We start from the raw sequence: 14,787 nt of genomic DNA on the forward strand, positions 1-14,787 counted from the left end.
TCTTTAATGTTCTTAGACAGCAGAGACTCTCACATCACTGGAAACCTTCCACTATTTTTCTTTTTTTTTTTTTAAGCTAATTTTTAATGTGCTGAACATAACATGCACCAAATAAAATGGACATTTCCATATACATAGCAGAACAGAAAAAGAGGTTTATATGTGAAACTATGAATCTCTGTGTATGATAAATCTCTTTTTGTATAATAAATTCAACCTCTCATTTTAAAAGCTGGCCTCTTTGTGATTATTTTGTGGCCTTCCCTCTCCTGACCCTTTTCTCTTGCTCTCTTTTCATCTTGTCTCTCTCCTCCTCCCTGTTCTATTCTCTTCCTTCTTCTCCTCCCCCTCCACCATCTTTCTTCCTCTATTATAGTCCTCTTTTCCTACACACCTCCAATTTGAAAACAAAATCTTTGTAACAAATATGCATAGTCAGACAAAACAAATTCTCACTGTGCTTTGCCTGCCTTTTGAAGAATAACAAGTCTGGGTTTTCCCTGGGGGCATTGCTGGTCTTTGGGGATGGTACCTGTGGAGGTCTTGAATGCCCCATGGGACCATGAAGTCATGCGCCTGATGAATAGCCATGCCTAGGTCTATGCCATTTGAATTACTTGGAATTTAACCAGAGAAGATATGACTTAGGATAAGATATAATTCGACACTTGTTTCTGGTGGAATACCATCTGTTGCAGCTGGGGTAGGTATCCAGGATACACTGGTCACCCTCACACATTCACCCCTACACTAGTGTCCTTATCAAACCAGAAGTCAGCATGTCATTAAAAACGAGGGCATTCTGAATAGTGTGGTGTGATGGTAGATTGAGTTCTAGTCAAACAGGTTTCTGAGTGCTGTCTTTGGCAGTTTTCTCTTAGTTTTGGCTATATTTCTGCCCAAAGAAAGTAGGTATTAAAAGACAGACAACCTTTCATTAGTGTCATTGTAGCATGGTAGTAAGAAACCTGTGCTGGAAGTCACGAGATGTCTTGACTCTCCTGCTAATGAGCAGTGTGATGTTGGGCTGGTCGCTTCAATTCTCTGGGCCTCAGTTGCCTCATCTGAAAAAGTGAGGGTATTAGAGTAGGTATTTTAATACTTTAAAAATGTATTTATGTGACTTCATATACCAGTGAAATAACTTTTAATTATTCCTTCTTGAGCCTTCTTCCTAACTCTCTTCAGGCTCAGTTTGCTGAAAGGCAAGAAGACTATTTGCTCATTGAGTTGGTGGTAATGTTGCCAAGACAAGATAATTGGTTGGACTTGGATTCTTTTTTGAGTTGGTAGAGAAGTGATTTGGCGATGGCTGATCTGGAGAGGTCTTGGAAGATGCATCAGAGTTACATGGCATGTTTTATCTCAGAATAACAGATTGGAGCTGGAGAGGACCTTCTTCCAAGGCCATTTCTTCCAACTCCCTCATTTGGCAGATGACTTTTAACTTTAATCTCTATGCTGATGACTCAGAGATCTGTATATCCAGCCCTAGACTCTCTCCTGAGGTCCAATCATTTTGTCATCATGATATAAAACCGTGTTTTCTCATTATTCTTGTGAATTCAGTTTTTATCATTGCTTATTTGGATGGATTGTTGAGTGTTACTGAGTTTTTTAGGGCCACCTCCACTTTATAACTGTATTCCAACAATTTTTTAGGTAGTAGGGGCCTTAGAGGGCCTTAGATGACTTTTCAGATGAGAAGACTGAGGCCTCAAAAGGAAAGTGACTGGTAAACTGAAATTAGATTATATATTGTAGATTTTAAACTCTTTGAGGGCAAAGATTGTTTTTTGTTGCTTTGTTTTTGTCTTTGCATACTCAATTCTTGCTCGAATCAATAGGTATATACTAAATATTGATTGAATTAGATTAGATTAGATTAGAATCCAGTTCTCCTGGCTCTCCAAGGCTCTCATCTTTACCTTTGAAGAGTAGACAAATAAGTGACCTGGGAAAGGCCTCAGATTCCCTAATTCTTTGATGTACGTTTTGAGAAAGTGTTGTATTTGGTCTCTGGTCTTTCTTCTGGGACTTGGTTGTCCTCCATGCTTCTAGCTTGATAAAGTCATGGTGTAGTCAATAAGGCACTAACTGGACTTGAAGGCAGGTAGGTTCACACTGACCATGTGACCCTGGACAAGTCACTTAATGTCTCTTGACTTCAGTTTCCTTATGTATAAAAGGAGAAAGTTGGACTAGCTGGCCTCTAGAAGGTTTGCTTCCAGCTGTGAATCAGTGATTCCGTGCCCCTACAAGAACATTAGCCTGGCTGTGTGTGATTGGGACCTGCACATGCTGCTGTCTTCTGTTGAGAAGGCTAGATCTTTTTGAGACGAGAAGTGGGCCAGACATGATAAGCATTTCTGCTTAGTGCATATTGTCTCTTTGGGAAAATACTGCTCCTGCATGTGGCTCTGGATAGGTGGGAAAGAATTTGAGAAGAACCTGAGTTCTTCAGAGAAGAACCTGAGAAGGGTCTTCCCTTAAAAATCCCAACAAGTATATGTGGTTGGGTTACTTAATTTGTGTTTCTAGGATCTTGGACTTCCAAGTGAAAGTGCAGAAGTCTATGGAGTTGTGAAAAGACTTCCAGGTGCTCCAAAGCAGAAAGAGGTAAACCCCAGTTTGGAATCAAGTTCTCCGTACACTGGCTGCAGGGTCTTCTTATACCTTATACCTCTTCATTTACAGTTCAGGGATGCTGGTCTTGCTGTTCCTCAAATAAGACACTCCACGCCTTAACTCCAGGCATTTCTGCCCCCCAAGCCTAGAAATTTTTCCTTCTTCATCTCTTCCTCCTGACTTCCTTCAAGATCCAGCTCAAATTCTACCTTCTATAGGAAGCCTTTCCCAATCCCTCTTAATTCTATTATCTTCCCTCTGTTGATTATCTTCAGTTCATTCTGTATATATCTTATTTGTATGTGATGTTTGCATGTAGTCTTGCTCCCATTAGATGTGAGCTTCTTGAGAGCAGGGGCTATCTTATGCCTTTCTGTGATATCCCCTGTGCTTAGCAACTGTGCCTGGCACATAGTAGGTGCTTAATAAATGTTTATTGACTGACTGACTTATTGGGGAGGGGAGGACTTTCCTAGTAATGGAATGATGTTACTGGCTCATTCTTAGGCTATGTCTTGCCAAGGAATATTGCCAAGTTATAAAGAGTTGACAGATTACAGGAGTATTGCCAGTTATAGGAGAAGAGTGATTAGTATGCCTGTAATTAGTTACCTGTGTTGATGTCTTTTATTGCTCTACTATGCCATGTTCTCCATGAGAACCACAATGGACTTAGTGTTATTTAAGTTTTGTATTTTCCCCAATTTCTAGCAAAGTGCTCTTCACCCAGCAAGTGGTGCCCAGTAGGTTTTTGTTGTGATTGACCATGAACAGTGTGGAAACAGTCATCCGAGGGATGGTTGAATGGGAATTAAAAAAAAAATTCCAATTACATGTAATAACAATTTTTAACATTCATTTAAAAAAATTTTCAGTTTTATATTCTCTCCTTCCCTTCTTTCCAAGTAATTTGATATAGATTATACATGTACCGTCATACAGAACATTTGCATATTATTCATTTTGAGAAAGAAAAAACCAAGAAAAGACCAAGAAAAATAAATTAAAAAAAAAGTATGCTTTGATCTGCATTCAGATGCCATCAGTTATTTCTCTGGAGATGGATAGTATTTTTCATTATAAGTTCTTCGGAATTGTCTTAAATCAATTTGTTGCTGAGAATAATTTTCAATTCAGTTGGTCATTGTACAATATTACTGTTACTGCGTACAGTGTTCTCCTGGTTCTGTTCCCTTCACTTTGCATCAGTTCATGTAAGTCTGTCCAGGTTTTTCTGAAAGCATCCTACTGATCATTTATCAGTTCACAACTTTACCAACAGTATATTAGTGTCCCTATTTTTCATATTCCCTCCAACTTTTGTCATTTTCCTTTTATGTCATGTTAGCTAATCTGATAAGTTGAGGGGGTACCTCAAAGTTGTTTTAATTTGCTTTTCTCTAATTAATAGTGGTGTATAGCATTTTTATATGACTATAGATAGCTTTGATTTTTTCTTCTGAAAACTTTCTGTTCATATCCTTTGACCACTTATCAATTGCGGAATGACTCATATTATAAATTTGACTTAATTCTCTAAATTTGAGAAATAAGGCCTTTATTAGAGAAACTTGCTGTAAAGATATCTCCCTCCTCTCCAGTTTTCTGTTTTCCTTCTAATTTTGGCTGCATTGGTTTTGTTTGTGCAAAACCTTTTTAATTTTGTGTAATCAAAATTATCCATTTTATATCCCATAATGCTGTCTATCTCTTGTTTGGTCATAAGCTTCCCTTATCCATAGATCCAAAAGGTAAACTATAGCATACTCCCCTGATTTGCTTATGCTAGTAGCCTTTATGTTGAAATCATGTACTTATTTTGACCTCATCTTGGTATAAATGTTTGATTCTGAAAAGCAGACTGAGCAATGTAAAAGTTGTTCAAATCCCTGAAGAGTCATCATGTGAAAGAAGGATTAGATTTACTCTGCTTAGTGTCAGTACCAAAATTAATACCAGTAGGCAGAATTGTTAGGAGGGAGATTTGAGGCAGAGTAGTATAGTAAATAGGGCTCTGGACTAGGTCGGGAAGACCGACTCTGGGTAAGAAATGTGACCTCTTTGTGTCTTATTGCCTTAACTGCAAAATGAGGGGGTTTGGATTTTGATCACCTTAAGGACCTTTCCTGACCTAAATGTATGATTGTGTAACCCTGTCGTGGTTCTGCTTAAAGGCTCTGTACCTGGGAGAATTGAGATGCTTCATTGGTAGTAGGCAGTAAATTCCTCATGGCTAGAGGTATTCAGGAAGAGTCTAGGTCAGGGGTGGAGAACCTGGGGCCTCAAAGCCTTGTGTGTGGCCTTCTAGGTCCTCGGGTGTGGTCTTTTGACTGAGTCCAGGTTTTACCGAACAAATCCTTTTATTAAGGGGATTTGTTATGTGAAGTTTGGATTCAGTCAGAGGGCCACACTTAAGGGCCTAGAGGGCCACATACGGCCTTGAGGTCAAAGGTTCCCCTCCCTGGTTTAGGTGACTTATCAAAGATATTCTAGAACTTCTTCCAGCTTGGAATAAAAGATTGAAGTTAGATGGTCCTCAAAGCCACTTTTAACACTAAAGGTCTAAACTTTTTAATTGTATTGTCTAATAAGGGAACCATTTTTATGGGAACCATTTTTAAAAACTGCTAGTTTATATAATCACAGTCAGTTTTGTCTCTGACATTCTGTTTTTTTACATACAGGGTGTCCCAAAAGTCTTCGCATAGTTTTAAGTATTAAAAACTTTCAAAAAATATGTATTTTTTTTTTAAAAAAGCATAGCTTAAAACTCCACAAAGACTTTTGGGATACCCTGTATAATTATGCCTCACTTTGACAAAATTGGGCATACAAAAATTAGGAATAACATTCAAAGTGATTCTATTTATAGAAATATTATCTTACACATTTTTTCAGAATCAAATTTGTCAAACAGATTTCCTAGGTTCATAAGAATTTAAAGCTGTTAAGGAGGGAGAGACCACTTAGTCCAACCCTTCAGTTTAAGGAGACTAACTGATGCTACCTTATTAGGTGGTACTAATAAATGGCTAGGTGGTGACTTGAGCCCACCTCTGACTCCAAATCCAGTTCTCCACTTCTTCCTGAATCGATGTATATCTGTGCTCTGGCTTGGCCTTGGACACTCCTCTACTGTGATAGGAGAGGTCATTTGTTCATTTGACATTTGGAAAGTTTGTCTGGAATTGAGTGAGGTCCACAGTAGGCTGCCCTGCCCATCCTTATCCCAACTCACCAGGGATTACTAATAAAACAAAGGAACCCTGAAGCAGCAGCTAATTTTACTGGGCCATGACTCACTGGGACTGCCTTGGGATTGCCCAGCTCCTGAATTGGAAGAGATTTCCTGGTGAATCATCCACAGTGATTGGAGGCCAAGTGTGGATGGGGGGTGGGGTGGGGCACTGAATTGTGTAGAATTGAGGAATTTCAGAACTCAGAAACCTAAAAGCCTTGGCATTAGCTGTGAGAGGGTAACAAATGCCTTGAATTGGAAAAGAGGGGCTTCCAGGTGAGATACTGTAGCTTTAAAAGTAAATACCTGCTTTTTGGGGTGAATTCTGAGGACTGCTCAGCCCTGGGCTGGGAGGAATGAATTATCAGCCATAGTTTCTTTTTTTTTCTTGGAAATTGCTTTTGGAAGCGGTGGGGTAAGGAGCTTCTTTTATAGATCAATTCAACAAGCATTTATTAAGCATCTATTGCATGCCAGTAGATAGGGAATAGAAAGACAAGGCTAAAACAGGCCTTGCCCTCAAAGACAAGGCTCAAAACAGGCCTTGACCATACATTCTAATCTACTCAAGTATATCTGTGTTTTAAAGCGACAGCCTGTCTGTTCCTTAATAACTAACAAACTTTGTGAAGTTCAGCTGCTCAGCTCCTTTCAGAAAAGGAGAAAGACAGTATTTTGCTTTTGGAGATCTTGATGCCAGGTTGCCTATTATCCTGTTATTGCTTTCTCCTTGGATAGGGCAAAAAATACATCAGCTTCTGCCTGGAACTGTGCTCTCCCAAGGGTCCTTCACTCCCCTCCTCCCTTTACCCCTCCCCCAAAGGCTCAGCTGACAGAATCAGAACAACCACTGCTTAATTTTTAGGTTTATCTAAAGGGGTGGGGAAGGGTGGGGCTGACTCAGTGAGGAGGAGGACATGGCTGGACCAGCTAGTTCCTAGGAAAAATCAGAGATTCCAAAACATAGTAAGAGCTGGGACTTGGAATATTCCTACACCTGTCTCCCTCTTGACCCACTCTTAATGCAATAAATTTCCTTTTTTGTATGATTATTTTTCCCTTTTAAGGGCCTACTTGTTCTGTTTAACCTGATTAAAACCTGTATTCTGTTTCTAGGACAGGGCCTAGGGAGGGGTGCAAGGAGGAAGGTACTGGGTCAGGGCAAATGGGGGATATAAATATGATTTTTCTCTGGCTCATTCCTTCCTTCTGTTCATCTCAGCCCAGCCTAGAGGCTAATGGTGGAGATTCTGAGAAACTGCTACAGAAAAATGATAAATCTCCCCTTTCTCCCAATTCACTGTCTCTCTTCCTCCCCTCCCCCCAATTATAACAGCTGGGTTGGAGGCTGGGTGAGAATTGTAATTTGTCTTCTCTCATCCCTCTTCCTTCCTTCCTTCCTTCCTTCCTTCCTTCCTTCCTTCCTTCCTTCCTTCCTTTTCTCCCTCCCTCTCTTTTCTTCCTCCCTTCTTTTCTTCCTCTCTTCTTCCCTCCCTCCAAACTGGCCTTCAGTGTCTGGACAGGTGATATCTTGCACTTCTTTGCAGACAGTTCTTCAAACGTTCAGTGATCCAGGATGCTCTTGATTTGGCAAGAGGGAGAAGGCCATATACTCCACTTTGAGCCCTTCCCTTGTTTGGAATTGCCTGCCGGAATCTCAGGGGCAAGGGCATGCTCGCACTGTGTGCAGCTGCTTCATTTGTAGGCAGTCCTGGCGAGATGAAAGGTGGTGCATTTCAGCAGTCAGCCCCTCCATTTCCCCTCATGTGGACACAACTCCTTGGTGCTCATAGGCCTCTGCCTAGAAAGACTGGGTTGGCATCAAACTGGTTGAAAAGGTTGGGAGTCATTTCAGCCTTTGTTTTGACGGAATTTCTGACACTTAAAAACAATCTGGATAGATCTCTCATATTCCCCCTGAATCAACACAGGGAAGGAGAGTAGATTTCTCTTCTTAGCAGATGGGCAGATGGAGGGGAGTGAGGTGACTTAGCCTTCTGGGAGAGAATGAGTCTATGGGAGAACTGACCTGAGAAGGCAGGATGTCTGCATGCATTCTTCATCTTCTAGATCAGAGGGGCAGGCACACTCCTGTGCACCACTGGAATGATGGTGCCTTGCTAGTGAGCAGCCATTTACTGTGGAAGGGATGGTCAGGCAGCACCCATTTATTGAGCCCTTACTATGTACCAGGCACTCTTGCTGATAAGCTCTGGGGATACAAAGATGAGTAAGAAGAAAGTCCTGGCCTTCAAGAAGCTTGCATTCTAAGATGGAGATGAAAAGTGAGGGACGGAAGGGGAGAAGGTACTTGAGTCAGGGGCATGGTGGTAAAGTCCGGAGAGTTGGAAGCAGTGCCAGGAGGAGAAAGAGGCCAGGCTGGCCTAGGGGCCTGCCTCCAAAATGGGGGTGCCAGAAGGAACTTGCCAATGAGAGTAGGGAGACAATGTGGCAAACAATAGTCTTCCAAGATTTGATGGCCCCAATTGAGGGGCCTGAGAGCATCATACCTTCCTGACATAAAAGATATGTGGGCCATGAGTGGTGTCATGCCTACTTGCCTCATCTCTTCCAGTCCCAGTCACCTCCTCCCTGCTCCGCCCCCGCCGCCCCCCCCCCCCACCCCCATCCTGGTCCCAGTGCGTTTGCTTAAATGTCTTATTGATTTTTGGTAACTCTCTTTGCCTCAGAGAGTTGACTGCCTTTTCCCTGATCATGACTTTGGATCTTCCCCAGGCTACTCTGCCCTAGCATAGCCAAAACAAATGCTATATTTCTATTCCTTGTACTGTTTCTTAAAGCAGACCATGACACCAGGTAGGTAGGGTTCAGGTTATGGAGGGCCTTGAATGTCAAGCAGCAAAATGAGGCTTGATGGGAATAGAATAGAAAATAGAGAATAATTGAGGATTTCAGAAGAGTCATATAAACAGTAATAGCTGACATTTATGTTTCAAAATAGTTTGCAAAGCACTTCACATACATCATTTTATTGATCCTCACAACCACCCTGCTAAGTAGGGGCTATTATGATCCTCTTTTAATAATTGAGGAAACAGAGACTGACAGAGGTTAAGTGACTTGCCCAGGGTCACACAGCTAGTAATTTTCTCAGGCAAGATTTGAACTCAGGTCTTCCTGACTTCAAGTCCAAGATTGTCTGCTGTGCCACCTTAAAGAAATGATCTGGCAGGGTTTTCCAGTCTGGATTAGAAGAAGGAAAGCCTGGAGTCACTATTGCAATAATCTAGTTATAAACTGATCATGACTCAGAATATTTTGGTTAAAGTGGAGTGGAAAAGAAGGATTCTTTCTCTGAAGGAAGAACCTGCTCGACTTAGTAACTTGATGATACAATGGATAAGGGGAAGAGAGTAGTCAAAGATGATTCAAAGAATTCCAGGTTGAGGTGATTGAGAGAATGATAAATCATCCTTCACTAAAGATGGACCAGTTAAACCTGTTGGGGAGAATAGGAAGAGGACAGGGGCTTAGTGAGCCTTTAGGTGTTCACCAGCACTAGTACTCATGTCTGGCGCCCCTGGTTGACTCATAGGGTAGTTTTGATTGGAGCCATGTTCAGTAGGGAAGGATATGCCAGAGTTCTTGGTCATATCCTTTTTTGCTGTTGAGGTTAAATGAGATAATAATGTATGTAAAGTACTTTGGGAACCTTAAAATACTTTGTCACTGTATGTTATTGTTAAGTAACAATTTGCACCTTATTCCATTTTTGAGGGGGTAGCCTTTTGTGAGATAGTGAACTATCTCATTCTGGAGGTGTTAAGGCATCTGCTTAGATGAAGAAATTCCCGTATTGGGTAGAAGGTTGGGTTTTGTGGTCTCTCAGTGCCTTTCTAGTTCCAAAACTCTAGAATGTCCATGATGCCTATTAAGGTGATAAACACATAGGTAAGGAGTCAGTGGTGGAGAATGAATGCTCCTCAACTACTTAGCAAGGCATTTCAAATACTAGGTGACTCAGTGACAGTAGCACAGTGTAGGGAAAAGTACTGCACTTGAAATCCAGAGAGAACTGGGTTTGAATCTTGCCACCATCCCTTACTAGCTGTCTGACCAATAATGGGCAAGGCGCTAAACCTGTAGAATGGGTATAATCAGACCAAAAGCACCCTACTCACAGGGCTATTGTGAGGATCAGACAAGACAATGTATAGGACAGAAAGTCTTGCCATAAAAATGTCAGCTATTATTCTTACTTGGTATGATCATAGTTGGGCAGCTAAGTGTGGGGCCTGGAGTCAGGAGGGAGACTCATCTTCCTGGGATTCAAATCTGGCTTCAGACACTTACTAGTTGTGTGACTCTGGGCAAGTCACTTAGTCCTCAGTTTCCTCATCTGTCAAAAGAGCTAGAGAAGGAAATGGCAAACCATCTTTGCGAAGAAAACCCAAAAAAATGGGGTCATGAAGAGTCAGACACAGCTGAAAAACGACTGAACTGAACAACAATCTTCGGAAAGCTATATTAAAGTGTTAGGGAATTGGCAATTATAGTGAAGTAGGAGCACATACTAAATTAAATTGTAGGTTTTGGTTTTAAGCAGGATTACATTGAGATCCCAATGATGGATTTAAATAAAGTCTCCCAAGGGTTCCCTCTTGGTTTCATTTCTCCTTTTCTGCTTTGGGCGTAGGTTTCCGGCCAAGCTCACTGTCTGTGAAATAGCCAGACCTTTGGCGCCATTGGTTTTGCGTTTATATTGGGTGAGGAACTAGATAGAGTCATCACCCCCAAAAGCAGGGAAACTTGTGGAAGCCAGACTGGAGGGAATTAAGAAGGAAAGCATGGCAGTAGTAGATAGAGGGCCAGTTTGGAATCATGAAGACCTGTCTTTGACACATCCTATCCTTATGACCATGGGTTGCAAACTACTCAATGCTCTCGGTAGCCAATTCTCTAAGACTTTAAGTATTTGATCTGTTTTATAGGCGGAGGGAATCTCTACATCATCAACAGCCTTTATACCCTACACCAGTGAGAAATGAGATACAAATATAAAGGAGAGCATGGTTGGCTAAGGAGGAAGGGTGGCCCATTCAACAAACCTAGCCAAGGTTGTAGGCAGTAACACACTGCCGAGTACCACAGGATCATACATCAAGGATTGGAAAGGACCTAAGCCCATCTAAGCCCAACCCCCTTATTTTGCACTTGAGGAAACCCAAGACCATAGGGGATGACACTCAGAGTGGGGATTTGAATTCACATCCCATGACTCCCAAGTTCAGCATGTCCATTCTCTTTCCATTGTACCATGATACCTCTGGAGGAGGTTTGACAATATTTCATGGCTTTTGTTACATTTTCCCCACACTGAACTGACCTTGAGACCAAGACAAAGAGTGAGTTAGGGAGAGATTAGGTTCTGAATTCTCTGGAACTATGTAAAATTCCAGGTTGGTTTTTTTTTTTTAATTTTTAAAAATTTGCTACAACCTGATGGCTCTGAGTTACCTTGCAGCAGTGAGATAGATATCAAAATCAGAAGAAGACTGCCTTTTTGGGTAGTTCCATTGTGGATTTGAGATGAAGGGGATGCTGGGAATATATTTTTACTTAGTGGCTGCAAAAGGACTTCTGAGAGAGTACTTTTATCGTGATTTGTATTAAATTGATGTCACAGTAGCAACCACTTAAATTCATTAACCTTCATGCATTTGCCGGCTTGCCTTCCTCAGAAATATGCTGGCTACAGAATGATTAGTTTTCAGGGCTAGATCAGTACCCATATAAAACACTGCCTACTGAAAGGTGACCTTCCTTCTCTTCTCTTCACCACAGATATAAACTATTTTAAAAGATGAGGGGCAGTTGAGTGCACTGAGTGACCAGGGCAAGTCTTGCTGGCAAGTAAAAATAAGCTTCATACCTCACAGAGCACTTGTTTTTTCTCTTAAAGGGCATTTTCCATAGAGCTGACTGGTCCCTTTTGGGATCTGTCCTTGAATTTTAATTGGAGGGGCTGGTAGTAAATAAATAGGCCAGAAAAGTAGCCCTTCAGGGCTCATTTGGGAATCTGTGTTACTTTGTATTTGGTCAGTCATCATACTGACAGATGTTATCTTTCAGTTGTAATTGACCAGATCTTTGACCGCAAGACTCCTTTGTTTTACAACATAACAAAACAACCACTTTTTTTCTTTTCGGGACCTTGTGGTTTCGTTAAAGGTTCACTCTTTTGCTCTCAGAGGCTATTTTTGCATAAACCTTATTCTGAGAATGCAACGAAGTCTGCCGACCTTTTTTCCCCTTCCTGCAGCTATTTCAGGACCTTGAGGATGCTACACAGATAATTCTCCTGAGGATCCAGATTGTGGCTTCTTTCTGACTTAGGAGATAGTCATTGAGAGTTGCTGTGGCCGAAAAATTCATTTGTCAGCCTGGAGATGAGTATCTCTGACTTTGGGATCACAGCTTTGGCATTGGAAGGGATCTCTGAGGCCCTATAGTCCAAACCCTTCATTCTGTTAATGAGTAACTGATGTCTAGAGAGGTTAAAATAACTTGGCCCAAGGTCACACGAGGTAGTTGTTGTCAGAGCTGGGATTCAGACTTGATTCTTCTGAATCCAGGGCCACTATATATTGCATTCTTAGTCCAAAGACCTGTAGTCTTTAAATGGGCCCAGACTCAGGAGTCTTTTCAGATTGTTAGGGCTTGTCAGAGCTTGCCTTTTAGCGAGCTCAGGGTCACCTCCTTGCTGAGATGAGGCATCAGAGCAGGACTTTGTGGAAGTGGTGCTATCTTTATTGTTTTATATAATAATAGCTTGTGTTATATATAGCCCTTTATAGTTATGAGCAGCTCTTTACTCTGCAGATGACTTCTTTTGATGGTCATTCACAACAGTCCTATAGGGGCTGGGAGGGAAGCTCCATCTAGTATAGGGCCAGAAAGTAGCACCGGCTTTTTGGTAAATTGCCATTACAGATTCAGGTGGGTTCCCTGTTACCTCAGTCCCATCCCACTTGAAAGTGTTGATGTTTAGGCTGCTTTTCTGAATGGCTGCAGTGTTTTCCTTCTCTCGTACTCACTCATATGATATTTCCCATATTTCTGATATTAGGGGAGGGGAATGATTGATTTGACCTTGAAACACAGGAATGAGGCGTTACCTTCTATCAATGGATGCCCCTCCTCTATCCCCAAGTTCATTCAGGCGTATGTGAACACTCAAGGGAGCAAAGGTCATGTACTCCCCGTGGCTTTATGGACCTTTTCTAAAACTGCCACTGTAGTCATAGCTCACATTTAAAGTGTGTAGAATACTTTGTACCTGTTATCTCTTGGGATGCTCATAGCAACACTCGGAGATGGGTGCTGTCATGTCTGTTCTGTAGCTGAGCCCACTGAGCCTAAGGGAGTTATAGTAGGATCTCAGTCTGGACTTTCTTCTTGGGCCTTTGTGATGGCCAGATCAGTAATCCAGCCATCCTGCTAGGCATACAGATATTCCTTAAGACTTTTTTTCAAAGCTTCAAATACCCTTTTCATTTGCTGAGGCTTGGGGTTCAGGCATTGTGGTCCGCTTACATGATGTGTCATACACCTTGGAGGATCATGGGAGTTTTTGAACTCACTGAGTTTTTGTTGAGATTTTCCTTCAGCAAGAGAGCACCGCAAAGGGGATGATGCCGGTTGTGAGGCCTGATGGCCCCAGCAGCTTCAGAGGGTGGTAGTTTTTCCCAGTATCTAAGGTAGAATTTGATCTCAGATCTTCTGGGCTGGGAATGTAGGGCTTTTTTTGCTAGGCCAAACTGGTTCTGCTACACACTCATACAGGCTTTTTATTCAATCTTGTCAGGTCTGTTTGTGTTCTTCTGGTTTCTCTGTTTTCCCTGTTCTCCTGACCTTATTATGTATGTTTCTTTTTTTTTTTTCCCATCTCTAATCCCTGTCTGCCTTTATCAAACAATACCATATCTCTGTAACAAGGTCCCTTATTCAGAGCTTCCTTGATGCTGAATTCATTTGACTGTGTGATATTTTCTAGGACCTTTCCTTTTTATTTGTTTTAAACATTAGAGAGTAAGCTATTTGTCCAGCGGATTTTGAGAGCTCAATTTAGAGCTTACCATGAGATGGAGAGGGACACTTGGGGGCCATTCTCGACTGGGTCCTGTCAGATCCTCTAAGCAGCCTGAACTGACCTTGTATATTATTAAGGGCTTAGTCCCTTAACTGATTTTATTTGTTGTTTGTTTGTGTTTTTAACCCTGGGTAGAGTTCTGAATAGTTTATCTCACATTCCTCCATCCAGACTTCCTGGTGTAGTCCAAACCAGATTAAAATATAATTGGAAAAATGTTTGACAAAAATAAATAAAAATACTGCATAGATAATGTTAATTTGCAATTTTCTAAGTCAGCGTGCCACCCTCAGGGCTCTGCTACTATTTGAATTTGACCTCACTGGTCTAGTACATTATAATGCTCAACATATTTCAAATGAAGGGAACTGAGACTTAAGTCCCGTGACTTCTCTGTCAGAGCCAAGCCTTGAATTCAAGTCTGCCAGATGTCAAGATCTCTGTTCTTTCTTCTACTCTACCGAATAACCTAACTTGGCCTTGAATACTTAACCAAACCAGAAAATACTGAGAAGCTTTTTTTCTCTTTAATATATTTTAGTTGATGTTGCTTGTTTTTATATCTTCATTTCTGAATATATCCCATTATATTATGTGTGTGTGTGTGTGTGTGTATGTGTGGGTATATATATACATATACACACACATATATATTTTTATATATTTCATACTATCCAGCAAGCGAGACTTTATAGCTCAGTGTAAAGAAAAAGGGGGGAAGTAGGTCAGCAAAACCTCCAACACATCAGCTAAGCCTCCTAGGTCCCCACCTCTGCAAAGGAGGGAGAGAGGTATATTTTATGAACTT

General features: G+C 41.4%; 1 protein-coding gene across 2 annotated transcripts in view; it reads left to right on the forward strand.

Annotated features, from left to right (window-relative positions):
* Positions 1-14,787, forward strand: part of TSPAN14 (tetraspanin 14) — an 84,973-nt gene that overhangs the window by 27,507 nt on the left and 42,679 nt on the right. The window lies entirely within an intron of this gene.

The sequence above is a fragment of the Trichosurus vulpecula genome, chromosome 8 (assembly GCF_011100635.1).
Source record: "Trichosurus vulpecula isolate mTriVul1 chromosome 8, mTriVul1.pri, whole genome shotgun sequence".
In the NCBI taxonomy this organism is placed as follows: Eukaryota; Metazoa; Chordata; class Mammalia; order Diprotodontia; family Phalangeridae; genus Trichosurus; species Trichosurus vulpecula.